The 27,716-nt window shown below is 41.1% G+C and overlaps 1 long non-coding RNA gene across 1 annotated transcript; it reads left to right on the top strand.

The window, feature by feature from the left end:
* Window positions 1–214: 214 nt before the first annotated feature.
* On the top strand, window positions 215–27,109 carry LOC121009750 (uncharacterized). Its single transcript, XR_005780816.1, has 3 exons — window positions 215–404; window positions 17,289–17,596; window positions 26,782–27,109. It is a non-coding gene; the product is annotated as an uncharacterized LOC121009750 (long non-coding RNA).
* The last annotated feature ends 607 nt before the right edge of the window (window positions 27,110–27,716 follow it).

Raw genomic sequence — 27,716 nt, 5'->3', positions numbered from 1 at the left:
TGCAGGCGGAAGGATCCTTTTAGGAAGGAGGGAATTTTTAACTAACTTCAAATACTATCGCAAAAACTTTGGCCTCTATCTCCCTCTCCTAGTCGATTCCGTCTTCCCTAGACGTAACTTTTTGTGCCTCCGCTCTCCTACTACCCAAAAACTCGGACCCGACCGAGGACTATTTGCCAAGGAGGAGGTGACTGCACCTAGCAGAGCGACGCAAAGCGTAGCAAAGTACGGGGCGGTCACTGATGACGCGAGACGCTGCTGCCGAGTCACCGCTGCGAAGAGTCTGAGAGAGAAAGAGCCGGCTGACCCTGGAAGCCTACGAACTTTGGTTCCGCTTGCGGGGGAGGAGGAAGCTGAGCTACCAGGAAGCCGCGGGGCCACCTGAAGAGAGCCGAGCTATCAAGGTATAGAAAGACGTGGGTGAGGCGAGGCAGGTGGGGGCTGGGAATTAATACAGAAAAATCTCGAGCTGTTTCCAGTCGTGTTTGAAACTTTAGCTTTCTCTAGGCTAACTTCAGGAACATGCTCCAAGCGGTCTTGGAGTCTACAGTTTTATAGTATCTTTGCAAGGTGTTTTTTACAGTTAGAGGATGATACAGAAGAATATATTTCAAACGCAGGACAACCGCTCAACGTCCTGCTTTGGATAATCATTTAAACTCTCAGGGCCTCAGTTTCCTCGTATGTAAAAACAAAGGATTTGGACTAGTGAACGCTAAAACTCTTTAAAGAGTGGGCTGTGTCTCCATAACCAATAACCTGAGCCAAAGACCGTCTACCCAGACATTACCTGGCTTGATAAATAATTATGAACACCTAACACAAATATTTTCCACGTGAACGGTGAAAAGAGCCGTGATATTTTGGCTCATTTAAAGGAAAGGTGACCCACCTAAACTAAAATCCTTCACGTAGATTGGCGGCAAAGAAGTCCTGAAAGTTAATAAAGCACAGCACCTGGCGGGATGCCAAACAGAACTGAACTAACCAAATCTTAAGTTTAGAACCTGTCATAGGAGGTTGCTCTTTTTTCCTCAGACAGCCACTTTTATGCAGAGATTTCAAAACATTTTACAAAAATTGAATTCAGGAGCACAATTTTGCTCTTGAACTATTCGGGGTTAACAAGTGACAAAGGCCAGGGGGCGTGATAAAGTAATTATCATTTACTATTATTAAACATTGATATCACATTGTTTATAAAAGCATCTTCCTATGTGTGACCCAGTGTGACCCTCCTACCAACCTCCTAAATCAGATTAGTCAAGGATAAGTAACTTAGTTTTACAAATAAGGAGACTGAGGCTCAGAGAAACTATTAATATAGAAACCCTCCCTCCCCCCTCCCCCACTCTGATTCAGCTATATGGTGCCACTTCCTGAATTAGAAAAGAGTATACACACACACACACATTGACTCCCACACTCAGGGTGGAATCAACCCAAATGGTCTGGGGAGCAGAAACCTCATGGAATTCAGTTGCCTCATCTCCCCCTCAATGCACTACTGTGCAGTGCAACCTTGGATCACACAGCTTGTAGGTAGTAGCATAAAACTAGAACATAATGATGTTGCAAGGCATATTCCTCTGAAGTATAGCTAGGCATGAACACATGCTAAAGAACAGTTTTGGACTCCCTCAAAAGTAAGGAATTTGGAGGTCACAAAGCAAAGTATTTTGTTTGCAACATCACAAATATTTGTTTAGAGGTTGAATTTAAGTGTTTATACCACTGCAAACCACAAAAGAAAAATTAAACTATTCTTAAGAAAGAGGAAGGAACTTTTTTAGTACCATGCCAAATGGCAGAGCATTAAAGAGAATACAGCAGACATTATGAGATGTAAACCCCCTCCATGTTTCTTTTTTACTTTTATTACCTTTATAATTACCAAACTCCTCCTCCAATGAAACTAAAAAATAGGGGCGCCTGGGTGGCTCAGTTGGTTAAGCGTCCGACTTCGGCTCAGGTCATGATTTCACAGTTTGAGTTTGAGCCCTGCGTCGGGCTCTGTGCTGACAGATCAGAGCCTGGAGCCTGCTTCGGATTCTGTGTCTCTGTCTCTCTCTGCCCCTAACCCACTCACATTCTGTCTCTGTCTCAAAAATAAATAAACATTTTAAAAAAATTTTAATTCAATAAAAGCAATTGACTTAATATATAGTGTGGACATCATTATCCTAAGAGTTTTGCTTTCCGTGGTTAGCATTTAAAGGTTAAGAAGACTGGGGCGCCTGGGTGGCTCAGTCAGTTAAGCAGCCGACTTCGGCTCAGGTCATGATCTTGCAGTCCCTGAGTTTGAGCTCCGCGTCGGGCTCTGTGCTGACAGCTCGGAGCCTGGAGCCTGCTTCTGTGTCTCCCTCTTTTTATGCCCCTCCCCCATTCACGCTCTGTCTCTGCCTTTCAAAAATGAATAAGTGTTAAAAAATTTTTGAAAAAAAAAGTTTGGGAAGACTTACTCCCCATCTAATCAAGCATAATCTCTAGTTTCAGGTAGGTTACAGCACATCAATAAAATGGAGTACTATGCTGCTAATAAAAATGAAGCTATAGCTCTATCTTTATTATCATGGTATGACAGGTGTTTTTGAACATTACAAAATGATTTTATAATAATATTGCAAAAAAAGCGTATATATACATAGAAAAAAGTTGAAGGATAAAACTAAAATGCGAAAATGGTTATTTTTGGATGGTGGGATTATGTAGGATTTGTATGTTATGATGTTTTGTTTTTGCAATGAGCATAATATACATTTTGGGAAAAGACTTACATTTTGAAAAAAAAAGTTTTTACAAAATAATGCAGTTTTATAGATCCAAATGTTAAAGGAGCTCTTTGTTTTTATTTCTTTAACATTTATTTATAGTTTTGGTAATCTCTACACTCAGTGTGGGGCTCAAACTCATGACCCTGAGATCAAGAGTTACATGCTCGTCTTCCGACTGAACCAGCCAAGCACCCCAGGAGATTTTTGTTTTTAAAACGGCAACATCCCAAAAATTAACTAAACTTTTAGGAAGAGAGAATGGCTGGGAGAAAAGATCATTATTTTTATAGTTTTGTTTATTATTGAAAAACTCATATGCTCCAATTTAACAAATAATAACAACAACAAAAAACAAAACTAAAGATGCATCAGCCAGGAGTCAGACATTCGCATGCCAGTCCTGGCTGGGTTACTAACTTTGTGCTGTAATCAGGGTATTTAACATCTCTGGGCCTGTTACTTCATCTGGCCCTGAAGTATTTGAGAATAAATACTTTATAAATATTAACATACATTATTTAATATATAAATATTATGAATGCTTTCTTTATGACTAGACTTATTCCAAAATGGATTTACAGTGGCTTAATTTCCAGAGGGATCAAATGTGTGAAAACACTTTGAAAAGTATGAAGGATTTTGCGAACATAATTATAAAACAGTTTTTATTCCACCATACAATTCATCTCTACCATTTCTTGATTGTCCACTACCAAGTAACAGTAGTGCATTGTGTCTTACAATTTACAAAAGTGTTTTTATATACAGTTATTCATTTGCTCCTCACCTGTCATGAGCTTGTAAACCATGCGGGCATTATAGCATAGTAGTTAAAAGTGTTGGTTTCTGGTGCTAGACTGCCTGGGTTTAAAATGCTGCTCTTCCTTGGGTGCCTGGGTGGCTTAGTCAGTTGAATGTCCAACTTGATTTTGGCTCAAGTCGTGGTCTTCTGGTGCCTGAAATCGAGCCCTGCATCAGGCTCTGTGCTGATAGCTCAGAGCCTACTTGAGATTCTCTCTCTCTCCCTCCATCTCTCTCTGCCCCTCCTCTGCTCGAGTGTGCTCTCTCTCTCTCAAAATAAATCAACTTCTTAAAAAATTTTTAAATGCTGCTCTTCCTTTATTGTATGACCTGTAGAAAATTAGTAAACATCTCTGAGGATTTCTGAACCTCAGTGTACCTGTCTATAAAATGGAGTTAATGAGAGTAGTAGCATTGGCACCTTAAGGCTGGTATTATAATCAAATGAGCCAATACACTTAAAGTACTTAGAACAGTGGCAGGCACGTGGTAAGGGCTCAATAAATAGATGTCTTTAGGATAAGTATTATCTTACTTTTAGCATAGTTTCCAGGTAAGAAACTTGGCCACTATCACTGCTCTGTGTGCATACTGCCTCTGTAAAAGCTTACTGCAGAACAAGTGCTGAATGCTGTTTTCACTTTTTACTTTTGTGTGTGTTTGTGTGTGTGTGTTTAATTTTTAAAATTTTTTTAAATGTTCATTTAATTTTTGATAGAGACAGAGCACAAATGGAGGAGGGTCAGAGAGAGACGGAGACACAGAATCCGAAGCAGGCTCCAGGCTCTGTGCTATTAGCACAGATCCTAATATGGGGCTCAAACCCACGAACTGTGAGATCATGACCCGAGCCGAAGTCGGACGCTTAACTGACTGAGCCACCCAGGTGCCCCTTATTTTTTTTTTTTTTTAGTGTTTATTTATTTTTTGAGAGAGAGAGAGACAAAGAGACAAAGAGACAGCATACAAGCTGGGGAGGGGCAGAGAGAGAGGGAGATATAGAATCTGAAGCAGACTCTAGGCTCTGAGCTGTCAGCACAGAGCCCAACGCGGGGCTCAAACTGACGAACTGTAAGATCATGACCTGAGCTGAAGTTGGACACCCACGCTGAGCCACCCACGCGCCCCCCCTTTTTTTTTTTTTTTGGTAGAAATGAACGTTTTTTTCAAATTTCCTTTGGTTGGCCAAAACGGGTACTAATGTAGGTCATTCATAAAATCAAAGTGGCCTAATGTGAACTTTTGAAAAGTGAGGGGTAACTATATATCTTTTAGCCTATATAATAATCATTTAATAAATATATTGCCTGAGTGTACTACACCACACTGTCCTGGGTGCACAGAATCTGTTATAGACATTTCATTTTTTTTTCATGTTTATTTATTTTCCAGAGAGAGAGACAGAGACAGAACATGATCAGGGGAGCAGCAGAGAGAGAGAGGGAGACAAAGAATCCGAAGCAGGCTCCAGGCTCTAAGCTGTCACCACAGAGCCTGACTTGTGGCTTGAACTCACAGACCACGAGATCATGACCTGAGCTGAAGTCAGAAGCTTAACTGACAGAGCCACCCAGGCACCCTTGTTATTGTCATTTCAATAGAGACTGCCCTACTCTCTTTATCTCATTAAAGAAAACTAGATTTTTTAAAAATCCTCCAATACATAGAAATATCAATATTACCACTCAGGAGATAAATGATAGTTCCAAAAGAAGCAGAAAAATGAGAGGTCATTGGGCGCCAGAGCTGAGAAAGAAGTCTTTTGGAAGACATGGCATATCAACTGGAATCGTGGTATCAGAGGGAACCCTCTTTTGGAGGCTTAGTTGCAGTGGGGTTCTTAAATGACAGTATCAGCAGCTGAAGCCATAAGACCTTTACAGCAGATAGGGAAAACTCTCCCTACAGAAATGTGGTCAGCGTCTTTCACAAGGAATTCTTCCTGCTTCTCCACATGCCAGAGATCTCAGCTGAGAAAGGAGAGGGAAGGAGATCCAACCCTGTCGGAAACAGTGACGTGTGTCAAGGAGGTGGCTCCACTTGTTTGAATCACCTGAGTCTATAAATAAGCCTGAGAGTCAGAAAGAAATTAGTCCCTCTGTTTATGTAATGTTTTCACAAAGAGCATTTTTACAGTTCTTTTAGGCATGGTGCCTAATCACAATTTATCCTGGCTTGAGAAAAGTTTAGGAATTAATCTTTCAGTTGTGGCAAAAGAGCTAGAAGTGATGTAAAATTGAAATTCTAATAGCCAACTCCATACACCCTTTGGCCTTGTACCAAGACCATTAGGAAATCTATATGCCCCTTGAAACTAAAGATCAAAACGCATAGGATACAAGGTTCAGCCCAGCTCCTTCTTTGATTTAGAGATTTAAAAGAGGCAGTCCTGGGGCGCCTGGGTGGCACAGTCGGTTAAGCGTCCGACTTCAGCCAGGTCACGATCTCGCGGTCCGTGAGTTTGATCCCCGCGTCGGGCTCTGGGCTGATGGCTCAGAGCCTGTAGCCTGTTTCCGATTCTGTGTCTCCCTCTCTCTCTCTGCCCCTCCCCCGTTCATGCTCTGTCTCTCTCTGTCCCAAAAATAAATAAACGTTTGAAAAAAAAATTTAAAAAAAAAAAATAAAAGAGGCAGTCCTGGGGTTTCTGGGTGGTTCAGTTGGTTAGGTGTCCGAATTCAGCTCAGGTCATGATCTAATGGTTTGGGTTCAAGCCCCTCATCCGGCTCTATGCTGATCGCTCAGAGCCTGGAGCCTGCTTCGGATTCTGTGTTCCCTCTCTCTCTCTCTCTCTGCCCATCCCCCACTTATACTTGCTCTCTCTCTCTCTCTCTCAAAAGTAAATATTTAAAAAAAAATTTTTTTTAAGAGGCAGTCCTGGGTGCCTGGGTGGCTCAGTGGGTTAAATGTCTGGCTTTGACTCAGGTCATGATCTTATGGTTTGTGAGTTCAAGCCCCACTTTGGGCTCTGTGCTGGCAGCTCAGACCCTGCTTGGGATTCTCATTCTGTCCTCTCTCTCTGCCCCTTCCCCACTTGCACTTTTTCTCTCTCTCTCTCCCAAAATAAATAAATACAAATTGAAAGGAAAAAAAAAAGGCAGTCCAGAGTTTGCCAATGGAGATGTTTTATGTCATCCTGGTTTTGTAAATCATTCTATATTATGTTGGCACTTTTAGAGTAAAAACTCTTACCAGATAAGAGGTTGCAACCAACTCAAACCCCAACTTGAGGAAGTGGTGCCATTCTCTAGTCTAGGGAAGACAAAACTGTGGCCACCAGAGAAGGATGCAGCACCCAGAAAGTCAGCAGGGCTTCTGACTCATTTCCTACTCAAGTAATTCTATTTCCTTTATACAAGCACCATCATTTGCCTAGAAGTTTCCATGGTAAGGAAGGTTTTGTTTGAACAAACACGGTTTTGTTTTATGTGCCTAGCCCCATCCTTACTCCTCTAAAATCAGGCAGTTCTGCAGTTTGCTTTAAAGTTAGCCTTGGGGCACCTGAGTGGCTCAGTCAGTCCTTCTTCAGCTCAGGTCATGATCTCATAGTTCATGAGTTCGAGCCCCACATCGAGCTGTGTGCTGACAGCTTAGAGCCTAGAGCCCGCTTCGGGTTCTGTGTCTCCTCTCTCTGTGTCCCTCCGTGCTTGTGCTCTCTCTCTCTCAAAAATAAATATACGAACACACACACACACACACACACACATATAGTTAAAAAGTAATTAAAATTAATTTGGCATTTTGCTGTGAACCAAAAACTGCTCTAAAACATAAAGGTTATTAAAAAGAAAACCAAACAAAATGCCAGTTGTACAAGAAACAATAATCTGACCATCTTGTTTTCTCACCCTCTCCTTTATCCCATAGAATCACTAATATTTAGTCCACTAGAACTCAGCAAATAGAAACTGAAAAGGAAACTAATATTTATTGAGCACCTAATAAGTGCTAAAGGGCTTTACATAAATTCTTTTAATTTTCATTATTGTCCCCATTTTATAGAGGAGAAAAAGGAGGCTCACAGCTAGTAAGTGGCAGAACTCAGACATACAGGATTCCACTGATTTCCTAACAATGCCAATGCCTTTTCTTCACTCTGTGTTGCATTCTTTCTTTAAAATACTTTTTTTATTTTATTTTTTAATGTTTATTTATTTTTGAGAAAGAGCAATCAGGGGAGGGGCAGAGAGAGAGGGAGACACAGAATGCAAAACAGGCTTCAGGCTCTGAGCTGTCAGCACAGAACCCAATGTGGGGCTCAAACTCATGAACCACAACATCATGACCTGAGCCGAAGTTGAACACTTAACCAACTGAGCCATCCAGGCACCCCATTCTTTAAAATACTCTTTTTTTGGGGGCGCCTGGGTGGCGCAGTCGGTTAAGCGTCCGACTTCAGCCAGGTCACGATCTCGCGCTCCGTGAGTTCGAGCCCCGCGTCGGGCTCTGGGCTGATGGCTGAGAGCCTGGAGCCTGTTTCCAGTTCTGTGTCTCCCTCTCTCTCTGCCCCTCCCCCCGTTCATGCTCTGTCTCTCTCTGTCCCAAAAATAAATAAACGTTGAAAAAAAAATTAAAAAAAAAAGAGTATTTTATTTAAAAAAAAAATTTTTTTTTTCAACGTTTATTTATTTTTGGGACAGAGAGAGACAGAGCATGAACGGGGGGAGGGGCAGAGAGAGAGGGAGACACAGAACTGGAAACAGGCTCCAGGCTCTCAGCCATCAGCCCAGAGCCCGACGCGGGGCTCGAACTCACGGAGCGCGAGATCGTGACCTGGCTGAAGTCGGACGCTTAACCGACTGCGCCACCCAGGCGCCCCCTTTTTTTTTTTTTTTTTTTTAAGTAGGCTTCATGCCCAGCATGGAGTCCAAAATAGGGCTTGAACCCATGACCCTGAGATCAAGACCTGAGCTGAGATCAAGAGTAAAATACTCATGGGCTCCTGTGCAGCTCAGTTGATTGAGACTCTGGATTTTGGCTTAGGTCATGATCTCGTGATTCATGGGTTCAATCCCTGTGTTGGGCTCTGTGCTGATTGCATGGAGCCTGTGTGGGAGTCTCTCTCTCCCCCTCTCTCTTTGCCCTTCCCCCACTTGTGCTTTGTCTCTCTCTCTCTCAAAATAAATAAACTTAAAAAAAAAAAAAGAATAGGACATTTAACCAACTGACCCACCCAGGTGCTCCTAAAATACTCATTTTTAAAAAGACACATATTCCTCTAGTTTCTTTGCACTTCCATGCACATCTGACAGACGGTACCATTTACCAAAAGTCTTATAGCTAGTAAGTGGGTAGGATTTAAATACACACCATTCTGTCTCCCTGGAAAAAGTGATCATTATGAGAGAAGTAAGGATCCAAGAGAAAACAAGAGTTTATTGACTATAATTAATAAAATTATTTAGGTCAGGAGTCTTCATCTAAGAATTATAGAAGTTTCAGAGACAGGAATAATTATATGTGTATGCATGGACACACATATACATTATTACAGACAGAGAACCGGAGACTTTAAGGGATGGAAGAGGTTGTAAATGAGAACACTTCAGACTCACACACAAGTAGCCACATTAACATTTGTGCTGAAGAGCCCTGATTCCCAGGCAATTAATTAATCCAAGACCAAGGAAATTTGTGGTTTTCTTGAGGATTTCAAGTCTCCGGTTAAGATCTTCAAAATCAACTTCCTCAGAACCACAAGTGTCAATGGATAGGCTTGCTTGAGGTTTTTCATCAGGCAAATCAGGAGGCATAAAGTTATCAAAACCCATCTTGGATCTTGATTCTGGCTTTGGAGAAGTTGGGAGGTTGAATCCTGTACCTGTTCATTTCAATAAATATAATTAAAAGTCACAATAATACAGCCTTCCAGAAAGAAATCCCAGCCTCAAAGGCAGTAGACTATTATTACTTTTCAGAGGGCAGCATATAATCTGGCTGGAAAACTAGACAACTCCCCCGTCATGCAAATGGTGGTAGTGGTGACATTTTGTTGGCCCTTGCTTCAAAAGCAATCTGGACTTCTAAAAAAGGCACAGTTTTTCAAACTATGTGCCATGATTATCTACTGTGATGGTTGTTTTAAAACTTTTTCTGTGTTAAAGATCTGAGATCTATATCCACTTTGAAAACTGTTAGCTACTATAAAGGAACCCACTGTACTCCTGGTAAGTCACTAATAACCTTCTGTTACCTATGGAGGAATAGTCTTATAAGAATTGAAAAATCTTGGGGTGCCTGGGTGGCTCAGTTGGTTAAGCGTCCAACTGTGGCTCAGGTCATGATCTTGCGGTTCGTGAGTTCGAGCCCCGCGTCGGGCTCTGTGCTGACAGCTCAGAGCCTGGAGCCTGCTTCGAATTCTGTGTCTCCATCTCTCTCTGTCCCTTCCCCACTTGTGCTCTGTCTCTCTCTATCAAAAATAAATAAAATGTAAAAAAAAATTTTGAAGAATTGAAAAATCTTCAGTGAGTAGTAAGCAGTTCCAGCTTCTACCAGCATTCCCTATACTTACTAGGAAACAGTGAAGGACACAAATCACTCTTCTTATAGGAGTCATTCTGAAAGAAAAAATACCACTGGGTTGTGATTGGTCTGAGCGCCAAACACATATTTTGTTCACAGTAAGCCTTCAATAAATATTTCATAAAATTAACTTATCACAGTCCAGCTTCCTTCTTGTGAAGGTGAAGTTTCTATTTATGCCTTCTGGAAATTAGCCTTAGGAGCAACTATGAGTTTTGCTGCTTTTGTCACCTGTGGTCACATACAAGAAACAGGAAATCTTAAAGCCTGGAGATGCTACTTGTGAAAGATGATTCAGTTTAATAAAGTCTGAGGACTCTTTCTCCAAGAAATAAATGGCAAGGAGAAAACAACAGGCAGGAAGAAGGAAATGTTAGAGATGAGAAGGTTTAGGAGATATATCAACCAAATACAATGTGTAGATCTTTGGTCCTGATTTCAATAAAATAACTATAAAATGCATTTTTGAGATAATCAGCAAAATTTTTCAAAGTTTATTTATTTAGAGAGACAACCAGTGGGGGAGGGGCAAAGAGACAGGGAGGACAGAGGACTGGAAGCAGGCTCTGTGCTGACAGCAGAGAGCCCGATGTGGGGCCTGAACTCAAGAACGTGAGATTATGACGTGAGCCAAAGTTGGACGTTTAACCGACTGAGCCGCTCAGGCACCCTAGCAATTAGCAAAATCTAATGTGGATTGAGTATTATAGTAAGAAATTATTTTTCATTGTACTGAGCATCATAATGGCATGGCATTTTTTTATATTATAAAAACAAAAGGTATGTGTTAGAGATATTTACAGAAATATTTACAGGTGAAATTATATGATGTCTGAGATTTGCTCTAAATTCCTCCTTCCCCACAGGGGTGCCTGGGTGGCACAATTGGTTAAGCGTCTGACTCTTGGTTTCAGCTCAGGTCATGATCTCATGGTTTTGTGAGTTCAAGCCCTTAGCCCTTAGTCAGGGGCTCCAGGGCTCCGTGCTATCAGTGCGGAGCCTGCTTGGGATTCTCTGTCTCTCTCTCTCTCTCTCTCTGCCCCTTCTCCACTTGTGCTCTCTTTGTCTCTCTCAAAATAAATAAATAAACTTTTAAAAAATAAAAATAAAAGATAAATTCCTTCACCCCCCCAAATAAAAGTGTCAGGAAGAGAGAAAAGAAGAGAAGCAGAAAGTTGATAACTGTTAAAACCAAGTGATGGGTATATGGAAGTTCATTATATTATTACCTCTAATTTCAATATGTTTAAAGTTTCCATAATAAAGTTTTCTTTGTTTTCTTTTTTTAAGTTTTTATTTTAATTCCAGTTAATATACAGTGATATATTAGTTTCAGGTGTACAATGTAGTGATTCATCAAGTCCATATATCACCAGATACTCATCACGACAAGTGTACTCCTTAACCCCCATCACCTATTTAACCCATACCACACCTCCCTCCCCTCTGGTAACCATCAGTTTTTTTCTCTATATTTAAGAGTCTGTTTCTTTCTTTCTTTTTTTTTTTTAAGTTTATTTATTTAAGAGTACATGCGCACGAGCAGGGGTGGGACAGAGAAAGATAGGGAGAAAAAGAATCTCAAGTAGGCTTTGTGCTGTCAATGTGGAGCCCAACATGCGTCTCAATCCCACAAACCTTGGGATCATGACCTGAGCTAAAATCAAGAGTGAGATGCTTAACTGAGTGAGCCACCCAGGCACCTCAATTCTTTCTTATTTTAAATTTTTTTTTTTTTAATTCTTTCTTATTTTAAATCAGAGGACTTGCATTCCAAGACTGGAAGCTGAGCAATTCACAAGGTGTCATTCAGATAAATAATTTCAACAAAGAAAATCAGAGTTAAATTATGTCTGAAATATAAAATCTTAAAAAAAGAGTTTTATAGGGGCACCTGGGTGGCTCAGTTGATTGAGTGTCCAACTTCAGCTCAGGTCATGATCTCACAGCTCGTGGGTTCGAGCCCCGCTTCGGAGTCTGCGCTGACAGCTCAGAACCTGGAGCCTGCTTTGGATTCTCTCTCTTTCTCTCTCTCTCTGCCCCTCCCCCACTTGTTCTCTCTCTCTCTCTCTCTCTCTCTCTCTCTCTCTCTCTCTCAAAAATAAATAAACATTAAAATTTAAAAAAGTGTTTCATGGGGTCAGAAATATCTTGCAAGTTTAAAAGAATAAGACCATTTCTCTTTATTCATACTGAAGGAACAGAGTAAAGAGAATTAATGTCTATGGCTCTTTAGCTTTTACTTATTTGACTTCTCTAGATTTATGTCTACAAAGTTTTGAGATCTTTATACTATTTTCAACAAGAGAAGACAACTGTTTCCCCTACATATAAATTCAATATTGAAATATGTGTCTAAATCATTGTACATGAAAGACTTTCAAATTTGTCCAGCTCATAAAAATGTTCCTTGCAGTCCATATTGTGGTATTGTCAAGAGATTGATAAAAAACTACAGGCCTATTTTCTCATGAGTTCAGCATAAAAACACATCAATTGGGGAGCCTGCGTGGCTCAGTCTCTTAAACCTCTTAAGCGTCCGACTTTGGCTGAGGTCATGATCTCATAATTCGTGAGTTTGAGCCCTACATTGGGCTGTGTGCTCACAGCTCAGAGCCTGGAGCCAGCTTCAGATTCTGTGTCTCACTCTCTCTCTCTGCCCCTCTCCTGCTCATGCTCGGTCTCTCTCTCTCTCAAAAGTAAATAAACATTTAAAAAAAAATCAAATGTCAGCTAAATGACTGCAAATATGCCCCCTAGCCTTAAAAAACATCACTAAGATTTTTCTACCATTCAAAAGGCCCATGTAGAAATATATTTTAACACTACTGGTAGTCCCATCCCAGAATCAGTTTCCCTCTCTGTACTGACCTGTCTTTCAGGAGGAAGGGATAAAAAACAAGAGGCTGGGGGTCCCACAGGAAAGGGTCCCAGTGCAGATATTGGTGATGCCTCAAGTGGATCACCAGTTCCTGCTAAAGTTCCACCTGCTCTGTCAACAGCACCTTTCTTAACATCCTCAGTAAATCCAATACTGACCAGGTCTGCCAGGGCTTCCACCTAAGGCAAGAGGGTAAGAGTCACATTGTGTTCTCAACTTATCACACATTTGTTTATCACGTACCTACTAGATGCCAAACATTCTTAGAAGCACAGGGGAGGAAATGGTGAGCAAGGAGACATGGTTCCTGCCCTCATGAATTTCATACTTTAATGTAAGTTAAGTTGATGACAGATAAAGCAACCTTCAAGCTTCTGGCCCATACCAACTTCTTTCTCTCTCTTTCAAAGACTATATTTTGAGTGCCTATGCGGTCAGACATTGTAGTACATCAATGATTAGGAACTGCACATAAACATGCATAGGTAGGTCTACAAGAACATTTATCAAACTTGAGCAGTGGTAAACTCTGAATTTATTCATTCTTTTGACAAAAATCTATTGACAGTGCTAGGGATGCTACAGTGGACGAAACAGATAAAAGTCCCTGTCCTCATACAACTGATATTCCAGTGGAAGAAATAGATAATAAACAAAATCACTAAGTGAGCTATATAGTATGTTAGAGTTAAGAGCAATAGAGAAAAAACATAAAGCAGAGAAGAGGGAAGAGGTTGACATTTTGGAGACAATAGCTGAGAAGTGACTCACAGAGAACACACAAGTACAGACCTGAAGGAAGTGAGGGAAGGACGGGGAAGATAGCTAAAGAACACAGAGTACTGGAAGTACAAAGGTTCTGAGGTGGGAACCAGCATGTGTGCTTGAAGATGCACAAAGAGGCCAGTGTGTCTGAGGCAGAGTAAATAAGGGGAAGAGTAGAAACAATGAGGCCAGACAGAAGAGGTGAGAGTGCATTTCCTCCTTCATCACAGGAAAGTTGCTGCCTGTTACTCGTAAGTGAATTAAAAAGACATTGTAAGGGTTTAAAAGAAGAGGAGTAACGTGATCTGACTTAGGTATTAACCAGATCTCTGACTGTTATATTGGATCAATTAATGGGGAAGAGGAGTAGAAGCAGGAAAACCAGTTAAGAGGCTATTGCAGTCATTCAGGCAAGAGATTAGGTTAGATCAAAGTACCGTCAATGGAGGTGGTGAGAAGTGGCAGAATTCTGGATATATTTAGAAGGTAGAGTGACCAAGATTTGCTGAAAATTGGTTGGGGGCTAGGTAGGGGTTGAGAGAAGGGGTAGAGTCAAGGAAGAATCAAGATTTTGCCCTAGCATAGAATTGCCATGAACTGTAAGAAGGAGTAGGTCCATGAAAGGGATGAGAGCACTTTTCGACATGTTAAGTTTGAGATGCCTCTGAAACATCCACGTGAAGATGTCAAGAAAGTGGATGGATTTATCAGTCTGGAGTTCGTATCAACCTAGAGCTCTTAGCTAGTGATGGAGATATGGAAGTCTTCACCATAAACATGGGATTGAAAACCATGACATAGGATGAAATCACCTAAAGAATAGAGAAGAGGGGCGCCTGGGTGGCGCAGTCGGTTAAGCGTCCGACTTCAGCCAGGTCACGATCTCGCGGTCCGGGAGTTCGAGCCCCGCGTCAGGCTCTGGGCTGGTGGCTCGGAGCCTGGAGCCTGTTTACGATTCTGTGTCTCCCTCTCTCTCTGCCCCTCCCCCCTTCATGCTCTGTCTCTCTCTGTCCCAAAAATAAATAAACGTTGAAAAAAAATTAAAAAAAAAAAAAAGAATAGAGAAGAAAGGGAAAAAGTCTAGAGACTGAGCCCTTGGGCACCTCTCTAGTGGTATTTCATGTGGCTTTTACTTCTTCAAAGTTCTTTTCTGTATTGTTTAAGTTTTTACAATATGTCCTTTTTCAACAAACCATGTAACTCTTTGGAAGAGGGGGAAAAAAGGAGTATAAGAGTCCTAGCAGGAAACAATCAGCAAAACCTCAGAAAAGTGTGCCCCTTAACACTACCCAACTTGGTACATGCCTCTTCAGCAATTCAAAGGCATTAGGGGAAATCCCTCTTGTCCTAAAACCCTCCATGACCACCTTTTAGAAGCTTAGACTACCTTGAGTGATGTTGATGATGATGATGATGATGATGGTGATAGAAAGCAAAACTTGATTACATTGGCTAAGTGCCAGACATTGCATTTAACTTCTTTATTCATATTAGCATGTTTAATCATCTCAACAAATTATGAGATTTGGTAATAACTATTAACTCTTATTATCCCCCTTCTTAAAGTCCAGAGAACTGAGTCTTTGAAAGGGTGAGTCACTTGCCTGAGGTCTCATGGTTAATAAATGGTGAATCTAGGATCTGAATATGGGTCATTTCACTACTGAACTCATACTCTTAACACCAAAATATAGTGCCTTATACTACACTATAAAATTGAGATCTTAAGAAGTAAAAAAGCTTTACACACTTCCGTGTGTGTGTGTGCGTGCGCACATGTGTTTGGGTGTTTTTTTTTCCAATATATGAAATTTATTGTCAAATTCGTTTCCATACAACACCCAGTGCTCATCCCAAAAGGTGCCCTCCTCAATACTCATCACCCACCCTCCCCGCCTTCCCACCCCCCATCAACCCTCAGTTTGTTCTCAGGTTTTAAGAGTCTCTTATGCTTTTGCTCTCTCCCACTATAACCTCTTTTTTTTTTTTCCTTCCCCTCTCCCATGGGTTCCTGTTAAGTTTCTCAGGATCCACATAAGAGTGAAAACATATGGTATCTGTCTTTCTCTGTATGGCTTATTTCACTTAGCATCACACTCTCCAGTTCCATCCACGTTGCTACAAAGGGCCATATTTCATTCTTTCTCATTGCCACGTAGTACTCCATTGTGTATATAAACCACAATTTCTTTATCCATTCATCAGTTGATGGACATTTAGGCTCTTTCCGTAATTTGGCTATTGTTGAGAGTGCTGCTATAAACATTGGGGTCCAAGTGCCCCTATGCATCAGTACTCCTGTATCCCTTGGGTAAATTCCTAGCAGTGCTATTGCTGGGTCATAGGGTAGGTCTATTTTTAATTTTTTGAGGAACCTCCACACTGTTTTCCAGAGCGGCTGCACCAATTTGCATTCCTACCAACAGTGCAAGAGGGTTCCCATTTCTCCACATCCTCTCCAGCATCTATAGTCTCCTGATTTGTTCATTTTGGCCACTCTGACTGGCGTGAGGTGATACCTGAGTGTGTCCGATATGTCACTTGCAAATATCTTTTCCCGTTCCGTTGGTTGTCTTTTAGTTTTGTTGGTTGTTTCCTTTGCTGTGCAGAAGCTTTTTATCTTCATAAGGTCCCAGTAATTCACTTTTGCTTTTAATCCCCTTGCCTTTGGGGATGTGTCGAGTAAGAAATTGCTATGGCTGAGGTCAGAGAGGTCTTTTCCTGCTTTCTCCTCTAGGGTTTTGATGGTTTCCTGTCTCACATTCAGGTCCTTTATCCATTTTGAGTTTATTTTTGTGAATGGTGTGAGAAAGTGGTCTAGTTTCAATCTTCTGCATGTTGCTGTCCAGTTCTCCCAGCATCATTTGTTAAAGAGACTGTCTTTTTTCCATTGGATGTTCTTTCCTGCTTTGTCAAAGATGAGTTGGCCATACGTTTGTGGGTCTAGTTCTGGGGTTTCTATTCTATTCCATTGGTCTGTGTGTCTGTTTTTGTGCCATGGGTGTTTGTTTTTAACACACTTGTAAGTATAATACTTAAGGTATCTTCATCCTTGTTTTCTACCCTATTGTTACCAACTTATAAGGGTCATGTGACAGCAGAAGTCAAGCTCTGTTAGGAAAAGTATGTGGGTGGAGAAAAGGTGCAAATGTCACCTGCTTTACAATCCTGGCAGAGCTACTCTGGAAGCCACATTCCTAAGTAGAAAACAGATCTTCTGGTGCACAATAAAAATCTCAGTTTTAAGTCCATTCTTTGTTTTTGAAAGTATTCACTGTAATGGTTGCCGTGGATTTATATGGCACATTATAGTTCTTAGCAATTTCTGTCAGGTACTATTCTACTACAACCTGGGGTAGAATAGTCACATTTAATTTTTACACATTAGCTGCAAGATAAAGAACATAACAGAATTTGGTCACACACATATCCACAAACTCAGAAACAAAAAGAGTTGAGGTGGTCTTTCACGTCTAAATCACTGTCCTTTATTTTTCTAGTATCTGTTCTGTAAAAGTACAATTAAAAACTTTTTTTTTTTAATTTAGGAGGTGCCCTGCTTATATCATAAAGACAGCCCGATCCTGGGGAGAAAGAATCTCAATCTTTGAAAATAAGAGGAAGAAAATAAACCTAAGAAAAAATACTTTAAACTGAAAGTTCTGATTTTGGAAGTATTTGAATTATGTCAAAGGTGATATTCAACACACTCAGCAACCAGTACAGCAAGGCACCATCCAGTCAGAATGGACACCCTGAAACAACTCTGAAACACCACCAGCCTGAAACAACACTGCGGCTAGATCTCTGTGTCTCAGCTGAATGTCAGTCCTGAATTATACTGTGTGGCCATGATGTAAGATGTTCAAAAGTTGAAGCTTCTAAATTTATAAACTTCTTTCATATTACTAGGCCAGTTACATTTAGGAAAATGTATGCTTTCTTCGTAAAGAAATAATCTCAGATTGCTTGACACTAGCTTTTTTATAAAGATCTGAGTTCCCTAGTCCAAAATGTTTAAACAGGTTATTCTGCCTCCAACGTGTTTGGGTGGCTCAGTTGGTTAAGTGTCTGACTTTTGGTTTCAGCTTGGGTTATGATCTCATGGTTCGTGGGTTTGAGCCCCACATTAGGCTCCACACTGTCAGTGTGGGATTCTCTTTTTCCCTCTCTCTCTGACCCTCCCCTGCTTGTTCTCTCTCCCTCTCTGTCTCTCTCTCTCAAAAATAAATAAATATTTTTAAAAGTTTTAATTTTTATTTTTTAGAGACACAGAGACAGTGCAAGTGGGGGAGGGGCAGAGAAGAGAGAGAGAGAGAGAGAGGGAATCCCAAACAGGCTCTGCACTGCCAGCTCAGAGCCTGACACAGGGCTCAACCCCAGGAAACTGTGAGATCATCACCTGAGCTGAAACCAAGAATTGGACGCTTAACTGAATAAGCCTCCCAGGTGCCCCAAGACTTATTTCTAAACATCTTTCAGTCTGCACAAAATTATGCATTCTGAGTTTGTTTACATTTGCTTTTCCTGTATTTCTTGGCTTAGAAAAATGTGTGTCTCTGGAAATGTGTCTACCTGAGAGGTGACAGTTCCGATCTCATTGGTTCGACACAGTTGAGCATATTCTTGGCTGTACTTTGCACACAGCTGATTAGATACCTGAAGCAAACCATCGCCAAGAAAAAAATAAAGGTGAAATCCATCAAGTTATGGCAAATTTGAAGATGAAGAACCACGAAAAGAGCAAAAATCACTTTCATCTTATCTCGTTGGAATTACATTCTATTAGCATCAAAACAACAGCAATAGCAACAGAACAAGTGTTTTGTTCTTAAGTATCTGATAAATGTGAAACTTAAAACTTCTAATTCTAAATACCTTATATAAATTTTTTTTCAACGTTTATTTATTTTTGGGACAGAGAGAGACAGAGCATGAAGGGGGGAGGGGCAGAGAGAGAGGGAGACACAGAATCAGAAGCAGGAAGCAGGCTCCAGGCTCTGAGCCATCAGCCCAGAGCCTAACGCAGGGCTCGAACTCACGGACCGTGAGATCGTGACCTGGCTGAAGTCGGACGCTTAACCGACTGCCCCACCCAGGCGCCCCTCTAAATACCTTATAAATTATGACTCCTGTCTCCACACGAAAGAAATCCACTGTCAAATTTTGCTTTATTTTTTTAGGTAAGGTTTATTATTTTTTTCTACCATTGCCATTTAAAAAAAATTTTTTTTAATGTTCATTTATTTTTGAGAGACAGAATGTGAGCAGGGGAGGGTCAGAGAGAGAGGAAGACACAGAATCTGAAACAGACTCCAGGCTCTGAGCTGTCAGCACAGACCCTGACGTGGGGCTTGAACCCACGAACTGTGAGATCATGACCTTAGCTAAAGTCGGACACTTAACCAGCTGAGCTACCCAGGTGCCCCTCTACCATTGCCATTTTTTTTTAAGTATTTTTTCACTTACACACTAACAGCAGAAAATATTTCTATGGTTGTCCTTTAAGAGAAAAAAGGATTCCTCTAAGTAATCCTACAATTCTAAACAAGTAGCAAGAGTGATACTCTCACCTACAGTTAGGCACAGGCAGTGAAAACTTATCACACTTACTATCTTCAACTCATGCACCTCTGACTGGAGGCGAGGAGTTGCCCAGATTAGTGTAGATACAGATTAGGTCAGACCAGAATCCAGTTCCCTAAGAAGAACACAAAGTTATGCAACACAGAGCTTTATGTTTCCATCTTTTCCCTACTTCAAAGATAGTCCATGGACAATGTTCGAAATATATTATCAAATAATTCTTTTTTTTAAGTTGATTTATTTTGAGAGAGACAAAGACAGTGCAAATAGGGGAGGGGTAGGGAGAGAGAGAGAATCCCAAGCAGGCTCATCACCGTCAGCATGGAGCCTGACATGGGGCTCAATTCCACAAACTCCAAGATGATGATCTGAGCCAAAATCAAGAGTCAGGTGCTCAACCGACTGAGCCACCCAGGCACCGCTAATGTTAAATAATTTTTTAAGTGAAATTACAATATATACCAATATATACAATTACAGTATATACACATAGGTGTATATATAACTATATATATACCCACACTGTGTATGTGTTTATACACACATAGATAAATAAAGAAATACATATATGTACTGAAAGAAATGTACCAAAATTCTTATCTCTAGATTTGGTGATTATGGGTTCTTTTTTTGTCTGTATTTCACCACTCCTCTACAAACTCAAGGGGAAAAAGATAACTATATGGTTCTTTTTTAAGAACAACTTTAATTATTTAAGGCATCTCTACACCTAACAAACTTAAGACCCCAAGCTCAAGAGTTGCATGCTGTTCCCACTGAGCCAGCTAGGTTCCCCAACAACCATATGGTTCTAAACATGGCTCCTTGGACTACCATATTCTCTTCAAACAGCACTACTTCTTCTATAAAAATTAGAGACAAAGTTCTTTGGCATAGTACCAGCAAGTTAGAGTGTACTCTCCCCCTCACTAGGTGCGGGGATGCCTTCTCACTCCTTTGAGCCTGAAAAATGTGCAAGTTCAATAGGTCTTACTTTGTGGCCTGGATCAAGCTGAACCAAGCCAGCAAAAGGTCACAATACAGCTCCAGGATCTCCATGGATCCTCTGTGGTAGTCTTCTCAGATAACATGTTCCACTTGGATCCGAGCTCGTTCATCTTTCCCATTAGCCAGATAGTCAGCAATCTCTTTCCTGGCTCTCTGGGCCTGCTCAGCTGCAGCACAAAGCACACGTATAGGAAAGTGCATGTATGGGGGCTTCTGGGTGGCTCAGTTAGTTGAGCCTCCGGCTTCAGCTCAGATTGCGATGTCCCGGTTCTTGGGTTTGAGCCCTGCGTCAGGCTGTGTGCTGACAGCTCAAAGCCTGGAGCCTGCTTTGGCTTCTGTGTCTCCCTCTCTCTCTCTACCCCTCCCCTGCTCGTGCTCGGTCTCTTTCAAAAAAGAAAACATTGAAAAAAATTTTAAAAAAAGAAAAAAAAAAGTGCATGTACAAAGAGAAGTTTATTGAATAAAAAAGGCAGGTGACATGATAGTGTGAAACTTTTTATAAAAACAATAAAAAATATATACCATATGTGCACATATGAAGTTATCAATGTTTTGCACTAGGCTATGGTTCTCAAAGTGTCATCCCCAGATCAGCAACGCCAGTATCACCTGAGATTCTGTTAGAAATGCAGATTCTTGGAGCCCACTGAATCAGAAACTCTGAAAGTGAACCCAAAAATCTGTGTTTGAACAAGCCCTCCAATTTTGACACCTGTTGAAGGTTAAGAATTGCTCGGGGCGCCTGGGTGGTGCAGTCGGTTAAGCGTCCGACTTCAGCCAGGTCACGATCTCGCGGTCCGTGAGTTCGAGCCCCGCGTCGGGCTCTGGGCTGATGGCTCAGAGCCTGGAGCCTGTTTCCGATTCTGTGTCTCCCTCTCTCTCTCTGCCCCTCCCCTGTTCATGCTCTGTCTCTCTCTGTCCCAAAAATAAATAAACGTTGGAAAAAAAAAAAAAAAAAGAATTGCTCTAGGGGGTGTTCTGTCAGGTGATCTTTGTTTTATCCTTTCAGCTAGCCTTGCTTTTCTAAAATGTCCCATAGTGAACATTTCTTATATTTGTAATAAAAATATTATTTAAAAAAGAAGAATAGGGGATCCTGGGTAGCTCAGCCAGTTGAGCATCTGACTGTTGATTTGGCCCAGGTCATGATCTCACGGTTTGTGGGATGGAGCCCTGCAGCCTGACACTGACAGCACAAAGCCTGCTTGAGATTCTCTTGCTCCCCCTCTTTCTACCCCTCCTCCCCCTCAAAATAAATAAGCTTAGGGGCGCCTGGGTGGCGCAGTCGGTTAAGCGTCCGACTTCAGCCAGGTCATGATCTCGCGGTCCGTGAGTTCGAGCCCCGCGTCGGGCTCTGGGCTGATGGCTCGGAGCCTGGAGCCTGTTTCCGATTCTGTGTCTCCCTCTCTCTCTGCCCCTCCCCTGTTCATGCTCTGTCTCTCTCTGTCCCAAAAATAAATAAACGTTGAAAAAAAAAATAAATTAAAAAAAAATAAAATAAATAAATAAGCTTAAAAAATAAAAAGAAAATAAAGAAGAATGCATGAAGTGCTCTACATTTAGAAAACTGTTCCTGGGGCGCCTGGGTGGTTCAGTCGGTTAAGCAATGGACTCATGATTTTGGCTTAGGTCATGATCTCACGGTTTGGGAGTTTGAGCCGTGCATTGGACTCTGCAATGACAGAGGATCCTAGCCCGCTTGGGATCCTCTGTCCCCCTCTCCGCCCCTCTCCTGCTGACTCTGTTTCTCTCCAAAATAAATAAAATATTAAGACAAAAACTGTTCTCAGGGGTGCCTGGGTGGCTCAGTTGGTTAAGCGTCAGACTCTTTTGGCTCAGGTTGTGATCTCAAGGTTGTGAGATCAAGTGCCACGTCAGGCTTCATACTGGGCATGAAGCCTGTTTAATATTCTTCCTCCCTCTCTCTGTCTCTCTCCCTCCCCCCCACCACTTGTGGGTGTGGGTGTTTCATTTTATCCTATAACACCTGTGTGAGGTGTTATTTGCATTTTACAGTTGAGAAAATTGAGATTCTAAGAGGTTAAATGGCTTGCCCATGGTCACACAATTAAGAGTAACTGGTTGAATTAGAACATGGCCAAATCTTCAGACTGTAAGCGCCTATGCTTTCTCACCATATTATGCCAATAAAATGAACAAGTAGAGTAATGCTGGGGACGTAACAAATGTAGCCTGTCCCAGGCCAATCCACCGAGATAAGTCTTACCACCTTGTATTATCAACTGATGACTGAGCCTGGGGAAACAGACTTTTCACAAGTCAGGAAAACCTGAGCCCCTAAATTATGTAACCTGTCTGTTCACTGAGTTATACTCACCTCCTAATCACGAAAAGACAGAGTTACTCTCTGCAAGCAAATCTTGACATGAGACTACATTTAAATCTGAAATAAACACAAATCTCAGTGCTTGAAAGGTTGCTTAGCCGAGTACGAAGGAGGAAAATGTTCTCTGTTCTAGACATCATAGGGAAAAGAAATTATAGTGGAATTGGACTTGTTTCAGATAAATACTGAACTGTTGTTACACCATTACTAATATTAGGAAACATTTATTGTGTGCCCAGGTTATAGTTTGTGTTACAAATAGATCCCTGGAATGATAGAAAACCAAGATCATTATCTCCCTTTAAAGAGGAATAAGTTTAGTTAAGGAGGGCTAATTTGCTTTATATACCTCAAATCACTCAGGCACTCCCAAGTTTAAATTAAATTTGTTAAAAGAAGATATAATTTATCTGGATAATAATATGTGTCACTGGATTGCCAGGATCTAATAAAAGGACATGTGAGCATGCAGTTTAAAATTCACAAGCTCAGGGCGCCTGGATGGCTCAGTCGGTTGAGCATCTGACTTTGGCTCAGGTCATGATCTTACAGTTCATGAGTTCAAACCCCACAGTGGGCTCTGTGCTGACAGCTCAGAGCCTGGATCCTGCTTCAGATTCTGTGTGTCTGTCTCTCTGTGGCCCTCCTCCACTTGTGCTCTGTCTCTTTCTCAAAAATAAATAAACATAAGAACAAATTTTTAAAAATACAAACTTCAAGCTTATTACAAAGCTGTAATCATCAAGACAGTATGGTGCTGGTACAAGAACAGACACTCAGATAGATGGAACAGAATAGAGAACCCAGAAATGGACCCACAAACATATGCCCAACTAATCTTTGACAAAGCAGGAAACAATGTTCAATGGAATAAAGACAGTCTCTTCAGCAAGTAGTGCTGGGAAAACTTGACAGTGACATGCAGAAAAGTGAACCTGGACCACTTTTTTACACCATACACAAAAATAAATTCAAAATGGATGAAAAACCTAAATGTAAGACAGGAAGCCATCAAAATCCTTGAGGAGAAAGCAGGCAAAAACCTCTTTGACCTTGGCCATAGCAACTTTTTACTCAACATGTTTCCTGAGGCAAGGGAGACAAAAGCAAAAATGAACTATTGGGACCTCATCAAAATAAAATCTTCTGCACAGCAAAGGAAACAATCAGCAAAACTAAAAGGCAACCAACAGAATGGGAGAAGATATTTGCAAACGACTTATCAGATAAAGATCCAAAATCTATAAAGAACTTACCAAACTCAACACCTAAAAAAACAAATAATCCAGTGAATAAATGGGCAAAAGACATGAATAGACACTTATCCAAAGAAGACATCCAGATGGCCAACCGACACATGAAACAATGCTCAACATCACTCATTATCAGGGAAATACAAATCAAAACCACCACGAGATACCACCTCACACCTGTCAGAATGGCTAACGTTAACAACTCAGGCAACCACAGATGTTGGTGAGGATGCGGAGAGAGAGGATCTCTTTTGCATTGCTGGTGGGAATGCAAGCTGGTGCAGCCACTCTGGAAAACAGTATGGAGGTTCCTCAAAAAAACTAAAAATAAAACTACCCTATGACCCAGCAATTGTACTACTAGGTATTTATCCAAGGGATACAGGTATGCTGTTTTGAAGGGGCACATGCACCCCAATGTTTATAGCAGCGCTATCAACGATAGCCAAAGTATGGAAACAGCCCAAATGTCCGTTGATGGATGAATGGATAAAGAAGATGTGGTATACATATACAATGGAGTATTACTAGATAATCAAAAATAATGAAATCTTGCCATTTGCAACTACATGGATGGAACTAGAGGGTATTATGCTAAGCAAAATTAGAGAAAGACAAATATCATATGAGGACTTTAAGACACAGAAAAGATGAACATAAGGGAAGGGAAGCAAAAATAATATAACGGGGAGGGGGACAAAACATAAGAGACTCTTAAATATGGAAAACAAACAGAGGGTTACTAGAGCGGATGTGGGAGGGGGGGTGGGCTAAATGGGTAAGGGGCACTAAGGAATCTACTCCTGAAATCACTGTTGGACTAAATGCTAACTAACTTGAATGTAAATTTTAAAAATAAAATAAATAAAAATTAAAAAGAAAGTGTAATTACATGGGGTGCCTGAGTGGCTCAGCCAGGTAAGTATGTGACTCTTGATTTCAGCTCAGGTCATGATATGATGGTTCCTGGGACTGAGCCCCGCATTGGGTTCTGGGCTGACAATACAGCACCTGCTTGGGTTTCTCTTTCCCTCTTTCTCTCTCTCTCTCCCTCAAAATAAATAAATAAATTTAAAAATTAAAAAAAAACAAATTTAAAAAAATAAATAAAATTCACAAGTTCTGTGTACACCATCAATCATCGTCATTTTCATGGTAAAAATGATGGGTACCATTGAGTTTGCCTAAATTTCATTTGTGCATTTTTCTTAGGCCCCTGTTATCTAATGAATGCCCAAAAATCTATCTGGAAGTTTGAGTAACAGCTGCCTCTCCACCAATAGATTATAGTAATTCGAGTAAGTAGTGCTATTTATGGAGCACTCAGAAAACTGTATGCACACACAATACTTATTTTACCTGAATCCCCCTCATAATCAGAGATCATTGGTTTTTCAGTTTATTGAGGGGTTAATGGCTCATGTGACTCACTGAAATGAGGAAAGAGCAAAAGGCAACAGAAAATAAGTTGGATTTAAAGAAAGAAGACAAAACTTGTCAGCTACTACCTCCACTCATGGGTGTAATTCTACTTGAGTCGTCACCTGACAGAAGAAATAGCTCTTTTCTTTTCTTTTCTTTTATTTTATTTTATTTTCTTTTCTTCTCTTCTCTTCTCTTCTCTTCTCTTCTCTTCTCTTCTCTTCTCTTCTCTTTTCTTTTCTTTTCTTTTTGGTGTGTTTAAAAAAAGGTAAGGAAGCCCTTCCAGAAAAATGTGTCCAGCAGCTCAGACTTAATAGCTATTGCAAATTTGAAGAGGCTTGACTAGATAAAGTTCTCTGCTATGGTGAAGAAAAGTCCAGTAATCTGGACATTGTTTTACATTTTAAATCTTTGGAAACTTCTTTTTAAATTATACTTCTTATTTTGGGATAATTGTACATTCATATGCAGTTTGTAAGAAGCAATACAGAGAGATCCAGAGTAATTTTTACTCCGTTTCTGGTGGTGATAACATTTTGCACAACCAAAATACTGATATTTAAAAAAAAATTTTTTTTTAATGTTCATTTATTATTGAGAGGGATAGAGCATGAGCTGGGGAGGGGCAGATAGGGAGACACAGAATCTGAAGCAGGCTCCAGGCTCTGAGCGGTCGGCACAGAGCCTGACGTGGGGCTTGAACCCACAGACTGTGAGATCATGACCGAACTGAAGTTGGTCCCTTAACCAACTGAGCCATGCAGGCACCCCCCAAAATACTGATATTGATACAATCAAGATACAGAATAGTCTTTGGAAACTTTTACATGATTTAAATTTTTTTAAGTGTTTATTTTTGAGACAGAGAGAGACAGAGCATGAGCAGGGGAGGGGCAGAGAGAGAGGGAGACACAGAATTCCAAGCAGGCTCCAGACTCGGAGCTGTCAGCACAGAGCCCGACATAGAGCTCTAACTCAGAGTGAGATCATGACCTGAGCTGAAGTTGGCCGCTTAACCAACTGAGCCACCCAGGCACCCCTGAAGTGATTTTTTTTAAGTTTATTTATTTTGAGAGAGAGAATGGGAGCATGAGTGGGGGAGGGGCAGAGAGAGAAGGAGAGAATCTCAAGCAGGTTCAGTGCCATTAGCGCAGAGGCTGATGTGGGGCTTGAGAGAGAGATCATGACCTGAGCCAAAACCAAGAGTCAGGACACTTAACCAACTGGGCCATCTAGGTGCCCCAAACTTTTAAATGATTTGAGCACTATAATAATCATTTCCACAAGTCAGAAACATTCCTTTGAATTCTAAAATTGCTAAGTAATGTCTTAGGAGATATATGGGGTGTGGGAAGGTAGTGCTCAGTGATGACAGGCCGCTTACTGTGCTGTCTAGAGTATTTACTCACTTTTCTTTTTTTCCAGGAGTTTTTGGCAATTGACAGCCAGTTGCAAGTTGACCTGAAGGCGATCAGCTTTGAAGGCAGAGATGAACATGATTTCACCAGGAGGCACTGCAGGCAGCTTGCAAATCACCTTGCTGAGCCAGTTTTGCAGAGAAAGAGTTATCAATGTCATGGGGGCATTAGTTTTTCGACATTTACTTTATGCATTCAATAGGCCCCTGTAAGGAATTTCTGGCTGTTTGGCAGTGGCCTAAATGTACTTGCTTCTCTGTGGCCCAATTCCCCAGATACGATTCTTGCAATTCAAGTAAGGGTTAGTTAGGTTTCCTTCAGTTTATTCCAATCTATGTTCTTTTTTTTTGTTTGTTTAATTTTTTTTTTCAACGTTTATTTATTTTTGGGACAGAGAGAGACAGAGCATGAACGGGGGAGGGGCAGAGAGAGAGGGAGACACAGAATCGGAAACAGGCTCCAGGCTCTGAGCCATCAGCCCAGAGCCTGACGCGGGGCTCGAACTCACGGACCGCGAGATCGTGACCTGGCTGAAGTCGGACGCTTAACCGACTGCGCCACCCAGGCGCCCCTTTTTTTTTTTTTTTAATTTTTTTTTTTTTTTTAATTCCAATCTATGTTCTGACTGCAACTTTTCAGAGTTCTTCAGGAAGTTTCTAACAAAAATGAAAGCCTTTGGCAAGTGTCTGAGGAAGTAGACAACAGATCAGGATTCCCCTTCCCAAAGGATATATTAGTCACTTATGGAGAAATTCCAAGACCTCCTTGAAAATAAAACATTAATGAATATGAAAAGGGGATCCCCCATTCGAATCAGGAGAAAGCACATAACATGAAAATCATATGGAGGGGCGCCTGGGTGGCTCAGTCGGTTAAGTGTCCGACTTCAGGTCATGATCTCACGGTTTGTGGGTTTGTCAAACCCAGCGTCAGACTCTGCTG

Source organism: Herpailurus yagouaroundi, unplaced genomic scaffold (genome assembly GCF_014898765.1).
Source record: "Herpailurus yagouaroundi ecotype Mexico unplaced genomic scaffold, PumYag 190, whole genome shotgun sequence".
Taxonomy (NCBI): Eukaryota; Metazoa; Chordata; class Mammalia; order Carnivora; family Felidae; genus Herpailurus; species Herpailurus yagouaroundi.
The sequence above is the reverse complement of the archived record's forward strand: the minus strand, read 5'-3'. Positions and strand labels throughout refer to the sequence as shown.